The sequence below is a fragment of the Muntiacus reevesi genome, chromosome X (genome assembly GCF_963930625.1).
Source record: "Muntiacus reevesi chromosome X, mMunRee1.1, whole genome shotgun sequence".
Classification (NCBI taxonomy): Eukaryota; Metazoa; Chordata; class Mammalia; order Artiodactyla; family Cervidae; genus Muntiacus; species Muntiacus reevesi.
The window spans coordinates 70,513,204-70,531,078 of record NC_089271.1 but is presented as its reverse complement, the minus strand read 5'-3'; the positions used below and the strand labels follow the sequence as shown (position 1 = coordinate 70,531,078).

At 37.0% G+C, this 17,875-nt stretch overlaps 1 pseudogene; it reads right to left on the bottom strand.

Moving 5' to 3' along the window:
- Positions 1 to 11,042: 11,042 nt before the first annotated feature.
- On the bottom strand, positions 11,043 to 11,830 carry LOC136153824 (putative P2Y purinoceptor 10; annotated as a pseudogene).
- Between the last annotated feature and the right edge of the window lie 6,045 nt (positions 11,831 to 17,875).

The following is a 17,875-nucleotide window of genomic DNA, read 5'->3' as shown; positions in this document are numbered from 1 at the left end:
ATGGGATAAAATATTTGCAAATGAAACGACTGACAAAGGATTAATCTCCACAATATACAAGCAGTTCACACAACTCCACTACTAGAAAAAACAAGCAACCCAATCAAAAATAGACAGATCACCTAAACAGACATTTCTCCAAAGACAAACAGATAGCCAAGAAACACATGAAAAGATGCTCAACATCACTCAATAATAGAGAAACGCAAGTCAAAGGTACAATGAGATATCACCTCACACCAGTCAGAATGGCCATCATCAAAAATTCCACAAACAATAAATACTGGAGAGGATGTAGATAAAAGGGAAACTTCTTGCACTGTTGGTGAGAATGTAAATTGATACAGCCACTATGGAGAATAATATGGATATTCCTTTTTAAATTATTAATAAAAATGCCATATGACACAGCAGTCCCACTACTAGGCATATACCCTGAGAAAACCATGAATGAAAACGATACATGTACCCCAGTATTTGGGCTTCTCGGTTGGTGCTAGTAGTAAAGAACCCGCCTGCCAATGCAGGAGAATAAGAGATGCAGGCTCAATCCCTGGGTCTGGAAGGTCCTCTGGAGGAGGGCATGGCAACCCATTCCAGTATTATTGCCTAGAGAATCCCATGGACAGAGAAGCCTGGCAGGCTGTAATCCATAGTGTTGTAAAGCACCAGACACAACTAAAATGGCTTGGCACTCACACACCCCAATATTGATTGTACCACTATTTAAAATAGCCAGAGCATGGAAGCAACATATCAAATTTTTGGATCCTCCCTTTTTTAGCTTGAGAGAAACAAAAGGTGGAATAATATTTTGTTATCTTTTTTATACTCTTGGGCACTCTTTGCTCCTGTACTCCCCTGAAAACTGTCTTTGTTGTTCACTCATTCATTCATGGCCAACTATTTGCAACCCCATGGACTGCAGCTCACTAAGGCTTCCCTGTCCTTCACCATCTACTGGAGCTTGCTCAAACTCATATCCATTGAGTCAGTGATGCCATCTAATCACCTCACCCTCTGTCGTTTTGTTCTCTTCCTGCCTCCTATCTTTTCCAGCTTCAGGGTCTTTCCAATGAGTTGGCACTTTGCATCATGTAGCCAAATTATTGGAGCCTCAGCCTCAGCATGAGTCCCTCCAATGACTATTTGGGATTGATTTCCTTTAGAATTGACTGGTTTGATCTCCTTGCAGTCTAAGGGACTCTCAAGAGTCTTCTCCAACACCACAGTTCAATAGCATCAGTTCTTCAGCTCTCAGCCTTCTTTATGGTCCAACTCTCACATCCATACCTGACTACTGGAAAAAGCACACCTTTGGCTATACAGACCTTTGTTGGCAAGTCCCAACCCAGGGATTGAATCCAGGTCTCCCGCATTGCAGGCAAATTCTTTACTGACTGAGCCACCAGGGAAGCCTAACAACTGTCTGAAAGTGAAAGTTAAAGTCACTCAGTCGTGTCCTACTCTTTGTGACCCCATGGACTATAGCCTGCCAGGCTCCTCTGTCCTTGCAATTCTCCAGGCCAGAATACTGGAGTGGGTAGCAGGTCCCTTCTCCAGAGGAATCTTCCCAACTCAGGGATCGAAACAAGGTATTCCATGTTTCAGGCTGATTTTTTACCATCTGAGCCACTGTAGACTTTTGAGAATACTTGATACATGTACTTACTTGTAAGATAGAGGTCAATGTCTTATTATCTTTTTTCTTCCAGTTTTATTGAGATGTAATTGACATACAGCACTGTATAAATTTATGGTCTACAGCAAAATGATTTGAGTTACACATATCATGATATGTTTATCACAATGAGTTTAGTGAACACCCACCATCTCGAACAGATACAAAGCCAAAGAAATAGAAAAAGTATTTTGCCTTGTGGTGAGAACTCAGGATTTAATCTCAAAATTTTTCATATATAATGTACCCTGGTGCTAATTATATTTATCATGTTGTACATTACCTACCTGTGGTTCATGTGCTCAGTCTTGTCTGACTCTTTGTGAGTCAATGGACTGTAGCCCAACAGGCTCCCCTTTCCATGGAGGTTTCCAGGCAAAAATACTGGAGTAGGTTGCCATTCCTTTACTCCAGGGGATCTTCCTGTTCCAGTGCAATTTTTGTGTCTCCTGCACTGGAGACAGATTTTTTACCTCTGAGCAACCTGGAAAGCCCCAGGTGGCTACTACTTTATAAAGCCTCTACTTTATAAGATATAATAGTATTTATCTTATAAAAGGAGATATGTATCTTTTGACTGACTTAAACCAATACCCTCTGCCACCACTCTATGACTCTGGTAACCACAAATCTCATCTCTCTTTCTATGCTTTAACTTTGTTTGATTCTTTGTTTCTGAAGTATAACTGACCTACAACATTATATGTAGGTCATATTACACAACACGGTGACTTGATATTTCTGTACATTTCAAAATAACCGCCATGGTAAACCTAGTTACCATCTGTCACCAGACAATGATACTATACAACTACTATTTGCCACATTGTACCTTTCATACATGTGATTCATTTATTTCATAATTGAAATTCTGTACTTCTTAGTCTCACTCAACTATTTCTCTCCTCCTTCCATCTCCATTAAATCTGGCAACCACCTGTTTAGTCTCTTTATCTATGTCTCTGTTTCCGTTTTGTTGTGTTGGTCCATTTTTTTTTTTTTTTTTTTTTTAGATTTCACAAATAAGTGAAATTACACAGTACCTATCTATCTCTGGCTTAATTCTTTTACTTAACAAAATATTTTCTAGGTCCTCTCATGTAGTTGTGAATAGTAAGATTTCATTCTTTTTATAACTAAATAATGTTAAATTGCATATATGTACCACATCTTCAATATTCATTCATTTATTGATGGGCACTTGGTTTGCTTACTTATAATGGCTATTGTAAATAATTTTGCAAGAAATAGGAGTGCATATATCATATCTAATTATTGTATTTGTTTTGTTAGGATAAATATCCAGGAGTGGAATTGCTAGATTGTAGGATAGTTTCTATTTTTACATCTGAGAGATTTCTATGATTTTTTTCCATAGTGAGTGTGTTAATTTAAATTCCAACTAACAGTGCACAAGGGTACACTTTTCTCCGAATATTTACGAAAACTTTTATTTTTGTAATTCTTGATACTTTTTATTTGACAGGTGTGAGGTGATATCTCATTTTAGTTTTTATTTGTATTTCTCTGATGATTAGTGATGTTGAGCATCTTTTAATGTGTCTTTGGTCATCTGTATGTTGCCTTTGGGAAAATGTATATTCAGGTCCTCTGCCCACTTTTTAATCCAACTGTTTAGATTTTTGATGGTGATTTGTATATCTTGGATATGAACCTCTTACTAGATACACCGCTTACAAATATCTCCCCCCCACTCACTATATAGCCTTTTCATTTCATTGATAGTTTCCTTTGCTGTTCAAAAGTTGTTTTTTTGTTTGTTTGTTTGTTTTAGTTTGATATAGTTGAATTTATTTTTTCTATTGTTTCCCTTGCCTGAGGAGACATACCCAAAAAAAATAAATCTTGCTAATACAGATTTCACAAAATACTCCTATGTTTTCTTCCAGAAGTATTATGGTTTCAGGTCTTATATTTAAGTATTTAATCCAATTGGGGTTTATTTTTGTATATTGTGTGAAAAAGTAGCCCCATTTGTTTGTTTTTCATGTAACTGTCCTGTTTTCGCAGAAAAGTGATCCTTTCCCAATGCATATTTATACCTCCTTTGTCATGGATTAATTGCCCCATATGAGTTTATTTTTGGGCTCTCTATTCTCTACCATTGATGTCTGTGTCTATATCATAGAATTTTGATTTATAGTTTAATATAGTATAGCTTTATAGTACAGTTTGAAATCAGGGAGCAGGAAACTTTTGGCCATTCAGGATATTTTGTGTTCCATACATATTTTTGAAATATTTGTTCTAATTCTGTGAAAAGGACATTGTTATTTGATAGAGATTACATTGAATTTGTAGATTGGCTTGGGTAGTATGGTCATTTTAACAATATTGATGTTTCCTATCCATGAGCATGATATATCTTTGCACCTATTTGTGTCCTCCTCAGTTTCATTCATCAATGAGCTATAGTTTTCGGAGTACAGACCTTTTGCCTATTTAATTAGATTTTCCCTATATATTTTATTCTTTTACACGTCATAGTAAATAAGATTGCTTTCTTTCTTTTCTTAATAATTCTTTTTTAGTGTATAGAAATGCAACAGATTCCTGTGTATTAATCTTGTAGCCTATACTTTAGAGAATTCTTTCATGAGTTCTAGTAGTTTTCTTAGTGACATATTTAGAATTTTTTGTATAGAGTATCTTGTCACCTATAAACTGTAGCAGTTTACTTCTTCCTTTCCAATTTGGATTCCTGATTCCTGTAGCTAGGGCTTTCAATATTATGTCAAATAAAAGTGGTAAGTGTGGGCATTGTTGTCTTGTTCCTGATCTTAGAATAAATACTTTCAGCTTTTCACCATTGACTATAATGTCAGCTGGAGGCTTTCACATACATACTTATCATATTGTATATGTTCTGTCAATGCCCACTTTCTGGAGAGCTTTTTATCATAAATGGTTATTGAATCTTGTCAAAAGTTTATTTTGCATCTGTTGAAATGATCATATGATTTTTATTCTTCAATTTCTTAATGTGGTATATCAGTTTATTTTGCAGATATTGAGCTATCTTCTCTTCCTGGAGTAAATCTCACTTGATCATAATGCATGGCCTATTTAATATATTGCTGGATTTGGTGTGCTAATATTTTGTAGAGATTTTTTGCATCTATGTTCCTTAGTGATATTGGTCTGTAATTTTCTTTTTTGGGTGATATCCTTATCTGGTTTTGGTAACAATAGTGATGTTGGCCCCTTAGAATGAATTCAAAAGCAATCCTTCCTCTGCAAATTTATTGACTAGTTTGAGAAAAGTAGATATTAACTTTTTCTATGTGTTTAGGAGAATTCACTCATGAAGACAAAGGTTCCTGGACTTCTGATGACAGTTATTTTTAATTACTGATTCAATTTCCTTCTTGATAATTGTTCTGTTCATATTTTCTATTTTTTTCCTTTTTTAGTCTTGTAAGATTGTACATTTCTAGGAATTTGTACACTTCTATGATGTCCATTTTATTGGTATATAGTTAATAGTAAGCTCTTATGATTCTTTGTATTTCTTTGGTATCATTTGCACTTCTTTTACATTTCTCATTTTATCGATTTGGGTCCTTTCACTTTTTTCTGGATGAGTCTGACTAAAATTTTATTGATTTGATTTTTCTTTTCAAAGAAATAGTTCTTCATTTTATTGACCTTTTCTATTATTTTTGTCTTTATTTAATTTAGCTCAACTCTGATCTTTATAATTTATTTCCTTCTACTAACTGGATTTTGTCTGTTCTTTTCCTAGTTCCTATAGGTGTAAGGTTAGGTGGTTTAATTTGAGATTTGTTGTTTGTTTGTTTCCTGAGTAAAGCTTGCACTTTTACAAACTACCCCCTCAAAAGAGTTTTTGCCTGAATCTCATAGATTTGGCATCATTGTGTTTTCGTTTGCACTTATCTCCGTGTATTTTTTTTTATCTCCTCTTTGAGATCTTCAGTGATCCATTGATTGTTTAGTTGCACATTGTTTAAGCCTTCACATGTTTGTGATTTTTGCAGTTTATTTCCATGTAGTTGATTTCTATTCTAGTCTCATGGTGGTTAGAAAATATGGTTGATATGCTTTCAATTTTCTTAAATTTACCAAGACTTTTTTGTCATCTAGCATGTGATCTGTCATGGAGAATGTTTCATGTGCACTTGAAAAGAATTTCTATTCTCTTGCTGTTCTATTCTGTCATTTTAAGGCCAGTGTTTATTGATTTTCTGTCTGGATGATCTGTCCATTGGTGGAGGTGGGATGTTAAAGTTTCCTATGTTTATCATGTTATTGTCAATTTCTTGTTTTATGTCTGCTAATATTTGCTTTAATATTTATGTACTTATGCTGGGCACATATGTATTTACAAGTGTCATATGTTCTTATTGTATATATCCCTTTATCATTATGTAATTTCCTTCTTTGTCTTATTATATTGTTTGTTTTAAGGTCTGTTTTGCTTTTTTGTTTTTTTTAATTAATTTATTTATTTATTTATTATTTTTTTATTAGTTGGAGGCTAATTACTTCACAACATTTCAGTGTGTTTTGTCATACATTGATGTGAATCAGCCATAGAGTTACACGTATTCCCCATCCTGATCCCCCCTCCCACCTCCCACTCCACCCGATTCCTCTGGGTGTTTTGTTTGATAGAAGTATTGCTACGTCTGTTTTCTTTCCATTTCCACTTCCATGGCATATGGTTTTTCATTTTCTCATTTTCAGTTCATGTGTGTTCACCTAGTTCAGTTCATTCACCTAGGTGAATCTCTTATAAGTAGCATATATTGAGTTGGCCAAAAAGTTTTTTTGAGGCTCCAAGGGAACTCTTTGTTTAGCCCAATATATGGACTTTATTTTTATATCCATTCAGCCACTCTTCTCTTTTAATTGGAGAGTAAAGTCCATTTATATTTAAAGTAATTCCTGATAGGCATATTCCTTTGTGTTCCTTTATTTCACTTTTGCTGTCTGCCCTTTTGATTTGGTAACTATCTTCAGTGTTATGTTTGGATTTTTTTCAGTTTTTTGGTGTTCTGCATCTATTATAGATTTTCAGGTGTGCTTATCATGAGTTAAATAAATGTATATATATATATATATATATATATGTGTGTGTGTATATACATATACATGTATAACCATATATATATATATGGTTACATATATATAACCATATCTCAACCTTATGCCATCTCAAAGGTCCTTTAAATTATTCCCATATTTTTATTATTTTCTTTTTTCTGTTTGGCTAAAATAATTTCCTCTACTACGTCTTCCAGTTTGCTGATCTATCCCTAAGTATAATATTATCTAATTTACTGTTGATTCATCTAACTGTGTTGTTTAATTGTTACTGCATTTTTTATCTCTGTTCAGCTCCTCTTTATATTGTCTTACTCTTTTTTACTGTTCTGTGTTCAACTGTTTTTTTTGTCCTGAGTTCTTTGAGCATCTTTAAGATTTTTTTTTTTTTTTTAATTTTTTTATTTTTCAGTGGGTTTTGTTATACATTGATGTGAATCAGCCATAGAGTTACACGAATTCCCCATCCCGGTCTCCCATCCCACCTCCCTCTCCACCCGATTCCTCTGGATCTTCCCAGCCCAACAGGCCCGAGCACTTGACTCATGCCTCCCACCTGGGCTGGTGGTCTGTTTCACCACAGAAAATATACATGCTGTTCTTTCGAAACATCCCACCCTCCCCTTCTCCCACAGAGTTCAAAAGTCTGTTCTGTACTTCTGCGTCTCTTCTTCTGCCCTGCATATAGGGCCATTGTTACCATCTTTCTAAATTCCGTATATATGTGTTAGTATACTGTAATGTTCTTTATCTTTCTGGCTCACCTCACTCTGTATAATGGGCTCCAGTTTCAGGACATGGAAACAACCTAGATGCCCATCAGCAGATGAATGGATAAGGAAGCTATGGTACATATACACCATGGAATATTACTCAGCCGTTAAAAAGAATTCATTTGAATCAGTTCTAATGAGATGGATGAAACTTTGAGCATCTTTAAGATTATTGCTAGGAATGCTTTATTGGGTAGATTGCTTATCTCCAATTCAATTAGTTCTTCTTCTGGGATTTTTTTTCCCTTGTTCCTTCATTTGGAACATATTCTTATGTCACTTTATTTTGTCTAATTTGTTTTCATTTCTATGTATTTGGTAAGCTGTTTATATTTCCCTATCTTAGAGAAATGGCTTCATGTAGGAGACATGCTGTGGGGCTTAGCAGCATACTTCCTTCTTGTTACCAGAGTTATATGGAGTGGCCCCTTTGTGGGTTATGTGGGTCTTTCTGCTATGATAAGCTGACAACTGTAGAAACTTGTAAGCATGGCTGTCTCCTAGTCTAGTTGGCTTCCAGGCCCTTCCTTGTGTGGAGATTGCCGGCTTCTAGTATGTGGGGCAGGGTCCTTCCATGGCTAGCTGCATGACCAGGGGAGTCCCAAAACTGATGCTAATTCACTGGTATATGGGGTCATGTCATAAGTTAGTTGACTGCAGAGTTGGGATCCCAAATCTAGTATCCACCTGCTGTTGGGCTGGGCCATGGCCAAAGGCAGGTTGTTGAGAAGCTGAAGCTGTCCTGGGGCTGGTGTCAGCCTCCTCGTGGGTGGATCTGGTGCTCTGAGTATCCTAATGTTGGTGCCTTCCCACTGGTGGGTAAGTTTTGATCCCCAGAAATACTACAAGCACATTATGTGCAGAGCTAAGACCTGGGGTCTCTGGCTGTGGAATGGAGTCCTAGAGTTGGTATCCACCCAATAGTAGATAGAGCTAGGAACAAAAGAGTTCTGGGGCTAGTTCTGGCCCACCAGGTCCTGGGGTCTCTGGGCGCAGTGTGCAAGGGTCCCAGAATTGATGTCCACCCACAAGTGAGAAGGGCTAGGGCCCAATTGTCCTAGGCCTAATTCCCACTGCTGAGGAGCAAGGCTGTACCCCAGGGCTAGTTCTGGCCCACTGGTAGGTCGAGCTTGATACTGAGTACTCTAGCTCTGAAGTCTTGACTTCACTGACCTGTTGTCCTGTTGGGGGTGAGACTGGGTTTTGGGTGTTGTGGTGAGTAGGGCAAGTTTCATGGGAGCTAAGGGGGGAGTCCTACATCGATCAGCCTGCTACAGAAAGGATCTCAAAATGGTGTTTTCAACACTGCTGATGTGGGTCCTACATCAGGACACCCCTGAGATCCCTTGGAACCAGCCCTGTCCACCACAACACACGAAACCTAGCCTCACCCACAACAGGACAACAGCTCCAAAAATGTCTGTTGCCACTGTTTATGGCCGTAGAGTGAGTCCCAATTGCCTCCTCTGGGAGACTTTCCAAGATCAGCAAGTGAAATAACTTGGGTTACCAAGTTCCTTTCAAATTGTTACTTGTGTCCTGGGTCTCAGAACTTGTGAGATTTTGTGTGTGCCCTTTAACAGGGGAGTCTCTATTTCCCACAGCACATAAGTTTTCCTGAAAGTAAGCCCCACTGGCCTTGAAAGTCAAATGTTATAGAGGCTTATCTTTCTAGTGCAGCGTCTCTGGCTTGGGGAGCCCAGTGTGGGGCTTGGACCCTTATTCCTTGTGGGTAATCTCTGCAATTGCAATTATTCTCCTGTTTGGGGGTTACTTACCTAGAGATATGACTCTTGAATATACTGTGTGTCCACTCCTCCTTTCCATCTTGTGGCTCCTCTATATCTTTAGTTGTAAAATATTTTTTTATTAGTGTTCAGGTTGTTCTCATCAATAATTGACCTGTAAGTATTTGTAATTGTGGCGTGCTTGTGGAAGAAGGTGAGATCAGGGTCTTCCTACTCTGTCACCTTGGCCACTCCACCTCTGTATATGTTTTGATAAAGCTAGGATTGTATTGCTCTCCTGTGCATTTTTAAATGTGTAGACAATTCACCTATGTCCATCTGTTTTCAATTTGCATTTTGCTTCTTAAAGAGAAGGTGAAAATTTTGGACCCATTATTGAGGAACAGGTGTACAATTAATAATTTATTTATCCTTTTCTGTAAAGAAAGATATTTTCTCATATATATGTGCCATAAAACAATGCTTCCATTTTGACAGAAAATATAGGCATTATTATCTTGTTTTTTCAGAATGATCATTTTGAGGATGAATGAAAGAGAACCATGTTTCATTGAGGCACATAGCACTTTTTTTTAAAGAAAGATCTTCATGGTGACATAGATAAATTGATAGAGTACATAGATTATCCTAAGTAATTCTTTTATTACATAACTTTGGAAGCATCCCAAAATTCAAGAAAGATAGTTTTAAAACCTTCTTTCCTATGCTGAATTTCCAAAGCGCCATCCTTTCATTTCACACATGACTGAAGAACCAAACTACCACTTTCTGAAAACCCATCAGAAAATTCTGAGATCTTAAAATAATACACAACTAGATCAAAACAGCAATTTAAATTTGCAAGAGACAGGGAAATTATATGGAAACATAGAGTGCTCTTAATAAAGGAGAAGTTTTAAAAGACTTTAACATTACACGCCAGTCAGGATGGCTGCTATCCAAAAGTCTACAAGCAATAAATGCTGGAGAGGATGTGGAGAAAAGGGAACCCTCTTACACTGTTGGTGGGAATGCAAACTAGTACAGCCGTTATGGAAAACAGTGTGGAGATTTCTTAAAAAACTGGAAATAGAACTGCCCTATGACCCAGCAATACCACTTCTGGGCATACACACTGAGGAATCCAGATCTGAAAGAGACACGTGCACCCCAATGTTCATCGCAGCACTGTTTATAATAGCCAGGACATGGAAGCAACCTAGATGCCCATCAGCAGATGAATGGATAAGGAAGCTGTGGTACATATACACCATGGAATATTACTCAGCCGTTAAAAAGAATTCATTTGAATCAGTTCTAATGAGATGGATGAAACTGGAGCCCATTATACAGAGTGAGGTGAGCCAGAAAGATAAAGAACATTACAGTATACTAACAGATATATACGGAATTTAGAAAGATGGTAACGATGGCCCTATATGCAGGGCAGAAGAAGAGACGCGGAAGTACAGAACAGACTTTTGAACTCTGTGGGAGAAGGGGAGGGTGGGATGTTTCGAAAGAACAGCATGTATATTATCTGTGGTGAAACAGACCACCAGCCCAGGTGGGAGGCATGAGTCAAGTGCTCGGGCCTGTTGGGCTGGGAAGATCCAGAGGAATCGGGTGGAGAGGGAGGTGGGATGGGAGACCGGGATGGGGAATTCGTGTAACTCTATGGCTGATTCATATCAATGTATGACAAAACCCACTGAAAAATAAAAATTAAAAAAAAAAAAAAATCTGGTCCAAAAAATAAATAAATAAAAGACTTTATTGCTTCACTACCATAAAGAATGGGAAGTTGAAGTAGTAAGGTGTGAAACACAAAATGAATTCTACCACACACATCAGGACCATCCACAAAGCCTTTTTTTCTCTTTGGCAATTTGAGGGGGAACTTGGAATTCTTGTAAAAGTTTTCCTGTTCTCCCTGTACAATAAGTAATGATTACAACAGAGAATACAAACTCTCCAAGTTCAACTACAGTTATCATGCCAATAGCAGATGCTATGTTAATGTATTGAAGCCCTAAATCAGCAAGTCAGGACTCAAAGGGTTCAGTGTTGTTGTCTAATCCAACATTTCTCAGAATCTGAAATAGTAAACAGGCAGTCCCCACCATCACTCAGGTGGCAGCACTGATGCCCAGATCATACCTATTCCAACCTCTGGTCCTGAAGGGCTTGAGGAGAAAGAAGTATCTCTGAAGGCTGTTACATGTCAAGAAACAAATGCTGGCATAGATATTGAGATACTTCAGGTAAAAGTACAGAAAGCAAAGGGTCCTCTGGAAAGGCCAATGGTGGCTGATTTAATAGTAAATCCAGAGGGATAAGGACAGCATGTGAGCACAATTAGCCACAGAGAAATTGATCGTGAAAATAATGACTTTATTATTCTTGCTGATGAAGTGACACAGAACCCACAAGGCTATACTGTTGGCCCATAGACTAGGGATAAATCTTAGGATGTAAGTAGCTTCATAAAGGGAATACTGAAATGACATTTGAAGATCAGTGCACTTTGCTCTTATACTGTTTGTGCTGTTACTTCCCATCTTGAGGATTTGTGTTCCTTCCTTAGGGAAAGCATCAGAATGAGTATTTCTGCAGAAAATAGTTTATAAATGTAGTCAAGGGCATATCAGTCCATGTTTGGGCATACAAATAAACTTGTCTAGCAAAGAGTTATCCAAGTGTGAACTTCCATAAATTCAAAAGATCTTTTCTATGTAAACTGAAAATAGCTTGCCAATCTACAACTGGATAACAGTACTGTCAAAGATATTTTGGGGAATCAAAGAAATCACTATATTGGCAATAGCCTCAGTCAGGTTTTTTCCTTAGTAGTCAAAAGAAGAAGTAATCAAGCTTGCAGAGATAACCAACAAGAAAGTCTTCACTGACAAATAGTCCCTAAACATATATTTTAAGATTCTTATTTTACATTCAGTTTTGCAATTCTACCTGTATTGTCAAAATTTGAGATCTAGCTTTCCCTATCATCAACCTATTTTGAATGGCAACCTTACCAGGGATTAGATGACTGCTGAAATGAGTCTATGAACATTTAGGAATGAAACATAGGATAAAGGCCTGGTAAAGAGCTGGCTGGTCACTAGGCCTTGGAAAGATAAGGGTTTAGAAAAAATAGTGCAACTCAGATAACCATTGTCTCCCTCAGAATTTGGCTAAGAGCACAATTAGCTCTGTTTATATCACTTTGCACTTTCTTGAAGCTTCAGTAACTTTAGAGATCTGTGTTTATTAATAAAATTACAGTAGCTTCAGACATTCATGTTTATTGAGACTATCCTTGCAACCATTGCAAGCAACTACCAGAGTGTGTGAAGGACTAAAGGATATCTGGTGATAGATGTAGCAAAAGGGATTGCCTCTACCTCAGCTCTTAGGGCAAGTTCAGTGAAAAAGTTATTAATGTGGACAGTTACATTTTTAACAATCATAATTGTTAGAAATCCTTCCCTCTAGTAAGCCAAAAATCCATATCCCTGGCATTTCAACCAGTTTTGCCTACCAAAACTAAATAAATTCTACTTCCTGTTATGCATGAAACTCTTGAAATATCTAAAGATAACAATTCTGTTATTTCTCAAATCTTCCCTTATCCAAGTTAAATATCCATCCCAAATATGAAATAGTTATTGTACTTGACTTTGGATCAGAACATTTTGCTTTTAGTCAAAAGTGACTACAATACAGCTTATTTTACCCACGAAAACGACAGTTTAAGAACCCAAATGTTTGATTTTTTTAGGAAATATAACATGTATTTGATTGCAGAGCAAAAGGATAGATGGGTTCTTAATACTCTCTTGTGACTTTCATCACTTGCAAAAGCAGTTAGTTTGCTTCCCATTTATAAAATTAAAATGAAAATAAGACAGACTTAACATTAGCTATTGAAAGCAATATAGGGTCAAGGACAGTGCCTAAACACAGCCAATTAAAAAATGGAAAAGGCGAGGGTGGGATGTTCCGAGAGAACAGCATTGAAACATGTATATTATCTAGGGTGAAACAGATCACCAGCCCTGGTTGGATGCATGAGACAAGTGCTCAGACCTGGTGCACTGGGAAGACCCAGAGGGATCAGGAAGAGAGGGAGGTGGGAGGGGGGATCGGGATGGGGAATACATGTAAATCCATGGCTGATTCATGTCAATGTATGACAAGACCCACTGCAATGTTGTAGAGTGGTTAGCCTCCAACTAATAAAAATGAATGAAAAAAAAAAGTAAAACTCAGTCCACCCATGCACGGTTCATACAGTGCCAAACAACCTATTTGGTTCATTTGTGTTGACTATATGGGGCTCTCTGATAAATTGTGTTTACTAACTGACAGTTGATTGCAATCAAACAATCAGTTCATTCCAGTAAACAGCTACTTTAAATGTGCTGTTGTTCCCCGCCCCCCCACCACTGAGTTGACTGTTTTGCTTAATCGAACAGTTAGTTTAACAAACTGTAGCTAGGGCCAATATTATCTTTTTTGTTGTTTGTTTATTCACTGAACTAACTAAAATAATTGATCTTATGTTCTCTATGTGTGGTGTGGGGTGTATGTGTGTGTGTGTGTGCGTGCGCGCGCGCACACATCCACGCGCGCATACGCACCCTCAATTGTGTTCAACTAATAAAAAACCATATGAAGTAGAACAAAATTATTCTTGAAATGAAACTTAAGGAACAGTTAATATACATGAACTCTTCCCTGATCAACTTTGATTTTGTTATTATAATTGTTAACAATCGCTGAATGCCTACTTTGGACAAGGTCCTATACTTTATATAAACTCTCAATAGATCTTTCACAGCAATCCTGTGCAACAATAAAATATTACCAGTATTTCACAAAAAGGAAAACTGAGGCCCCAAGAAAGGCAAGGCTCATTTCCTCCAAGAAAGCTTTTCCTGACCTCTCCAAACCACAGATCACTACAACCTCAGAGTATCCCTAGTTTTGATAATTTTTTAGTGCACTTAACACACTAGCATGCTGCGATTATTTGCCTTTCCATGCAGTTAATTAATTCTGTTCCTTTGAATAGCCTGCAATCTACCACAGGCATATAAAGAAATGCGTTCTCTTGTTTCTTCCTTTCTTCCATAATAAAGTGTCTAGTAATTGTCTTGTACCTATTAGAGATCCACTAAGTGTTTATTGAGTGAATGACTGAATAGTACAGGATGAATGGATGAATCAGGGGCAAAATGTCTTACCCAGAGGATAGAAATGAGTATCTGGAGAATTTGAATTTAGCTGTGATGTTTGACTTGACCACCAGGTGTCATAAGTATGCCAAAATTCAAATATCTTTTGATATTTTAACACATCATTTATTTTAAAATTTCGTTAATGGAGAAACCATAAATAAAGAATAAAAGTATCAATAACATCCTGGTAACATCAGAAGCACCTTTTAAATGACATTTTAGAGAGTTTGAATTTATTTTATTTTTTTAGACATCATACTTCTCATATAATTCTCTGAAAATAGTTTGGTTTCTAAGTTAACTGCAGATTCCTAGACTATTAGAACTATTAAAAGCCATTGAGATCTTCTGATCTCAGCACTTCTTATAGATGAGAAAACTAAGACCAAAAACAAAGAGATTAAAATTTTCAAATTTGAAAAGAAAATTAGCAGCAAGTGCTAGACCAAGGTCTCTTGTCTCCAACTACAGAACAACTTTTAATTTTCCAGGAACTTCTAAGAAGAAAACCACACTTTTCTGAAATTCTCTACTACTTCAAACCTTCAGAAACAAACGAATGCCAGAGTTTAGAACACTAAACTTGACAATAAACTGTTACAGCAAAAGGGATATTCCAGTACAAATGCAGTTGTTTTTTTTTTTGTTGTTGTTGTTTTGTTTTTTAACAGAATGAATATTTCCAAATCTCAAATAATAAGTGTGTATAAAGTCTGCTTAAAATTCTTTGTTTTGAAATGTGTGTTATTTCTTTACACAAGGAATGTAAAGTGGGTGAAAGTCACTCAGTCATGGCCGAATCTTTGCAACTCCATGGACTATACAGTTCATGAAATTCTCCAAGCCACAATACTGGAGTGAGTAACCTTTCTCTTCTCCAGGGGATCTTCCCAACCCAGGGATCAAACCCAGGTCTCCTGCATTGCAGGCAGATTCTTTACCAGCTGAGCCACAAGGGAAATCCAAGAATACTGGAGTGGGTAGCCTATCCCTTCTCCAGAGGATCTTGCAAACCCAGAAAGCACTGCAGGCTGATTCTTTACCAACTGAGCTATTAGGGAAGCCCACAAAAAGAATAGAGTTTTACATTAGAAAATGTGTTTGTGTGCGTGCACATGCTCAGTCATGTCCGACTCTTCGCAAACCCACCACAGGCTCTTCTGTCCATGGGATTTTTCAGGCAAGAATACTCTAGTGGGTTGCCATTTCCTAGTCCAACGGTCTTCCTGACTCGGGGTTGAACCCACATATCCTGTAGCTCCTGCATTGGCAGCCAAATTCTTTATCACTGAACCACCAGAGAATCCCTCACTTTAGAAAATAGATGTAAGCAAAAATAAATCTAAATAAGTACATGTCCATCACAAATAAATCCAATGCAAACATTTTAGTGTATAACCATTTACATTTTTTCCCCTGTGGCTGTAAATCTGTAAGTTGATGCATATAAAGATATTTTTATGACTTTAACTCATATACATATAGTGTTTTATAATCATAGTTTGTATTCAATCATAATTGCTATGATTGTAGTACCCTGTCATAAAGATGGCAAAAATAGCACATGAAAAGATTCTGAACATCACTAATTATTAAAGAAATGCCAAATAAAACTGCAGTGAGATATCATCTCACATTAGTCACAATGGTCATCATCAAAAAAATTGACAACCAATAAATGCTGGAGAGGGTGTGGAAAAAAGGAAGCCTCTTACACTGTTGGTGGGAATGTAAATTGGTATAGCCACTAATGCAGAACAGTATGGAGGTTCATCAAAGAAACTAAAAACAGAATTATCATGTGGCCCAGCAATCTAACTCCTGAACACGTACTTGGAGAAAACCATAATTCACAAAGATACAAGTACCCCAATGTTCATTGCAACAATATTTACAATAGCTAGGACATGGAAGCAACCTAAATGTCCATTGACAGAGGATTGGATAAACAAGATGTGGTATCTATATACAATGCAATATTCAGGTACTAAAAAGAATGAAATATCTATTTGCAGAGACATAAATAGAGCTAGAGACTGCCATACAGAGTGAAGTAAGAGAAAAACAGAAAAGGAAAAAATATTTCATATGAACACATATGTGGAATCTAGAAAAAATGGCATAAATGAACTTATTTGCAAAGCAGAAATAGAATCACAGATGTAGAGAACAAACTTATGAATACCAAGGGGGAGTGGTAAGGAGGAGTGGGATTAATTGGGAGATTGTGATTAACATATATAAACTACTATGTATAAAATAGATAACTAATGAGAACCTACTGTATAGCACAGGGAACTACTCAATGCTTTGTGGTGACCTAAATGGGAAGGTAATCTAAAACAGAAGGGATATATGTATACATACAACTGACTCACTTTGCTGTACAGCAGAAACTAACAAAACATTGTGAAGCAACTATACTCCAATAAAAAATTTTAAAATGTAATGTCAATAAGTAGACATCTAAATGGCCATTTAGTAGTATATTGCTCTTCATTATGCTGACTTCACCAGGGTAGGTAAGGTGCAAGCTAAGAGACTGGAAGGAGACACAAGAAGTCAGAGGAACTACAGGTATGTTTATTTTCTCCTGGCTGAGGGAGCAGTCATAGCAGCAGCTATAGCAAAACCTAACACCACATAACCTCTCTCCTGGCTGCTCAGTGGCCATAATATTATTCTCTCCTGGCTGATGCAGAAGCCGTAGCAATAGACATGCTATATTCTCTCCTGCCGTGGGTGACCCAACAGACACAGCCATGATGCAGCAATAATGCCACTGCTTTCTAGGTGGAGTTCATATATACCTACTGCACAAAATAGCCTGTGACCAAAGGAGTACCTAATGATATGCATACACAGTGGTATAAGTGATCTCAGCTGTTACATAGTCATTATTGGCAAAGCATAGGGCAAGAGAGCCTGAACACACCATCTTGACTAATTTGCTCTCTCTGCACAAATGGTTACTTAGAATTGCATCAGATATATGTGTTATAATTTACTGAGTAGCATTGAGGCAGATTACCATTTTTTCACTATTAGAAACAATGCCTGGCAAACATTCCTGTATCCTCATCTTTGTACATTTGAATAACTATTTCCTTTGAATAAAGTCTTGAAAGTGGAGTTTCTAGGTTTTTAATATGTAATGCCAAATCATTCTTCACAAAGGTAAACTACATGAAACTACAAAGCTAATGCTACTTCCTATATCACAATAACAAATTTGTTAGCTTTAAAAATGTATCAAATTATTTTTAGCTAGAGGAAGAAATATGGTATAAAGAATTCTGACTCATTCTTTAAGGCCTAACTCAAAGTAACTACCTCTACCTAAGCACAAATCAACCAGACAGA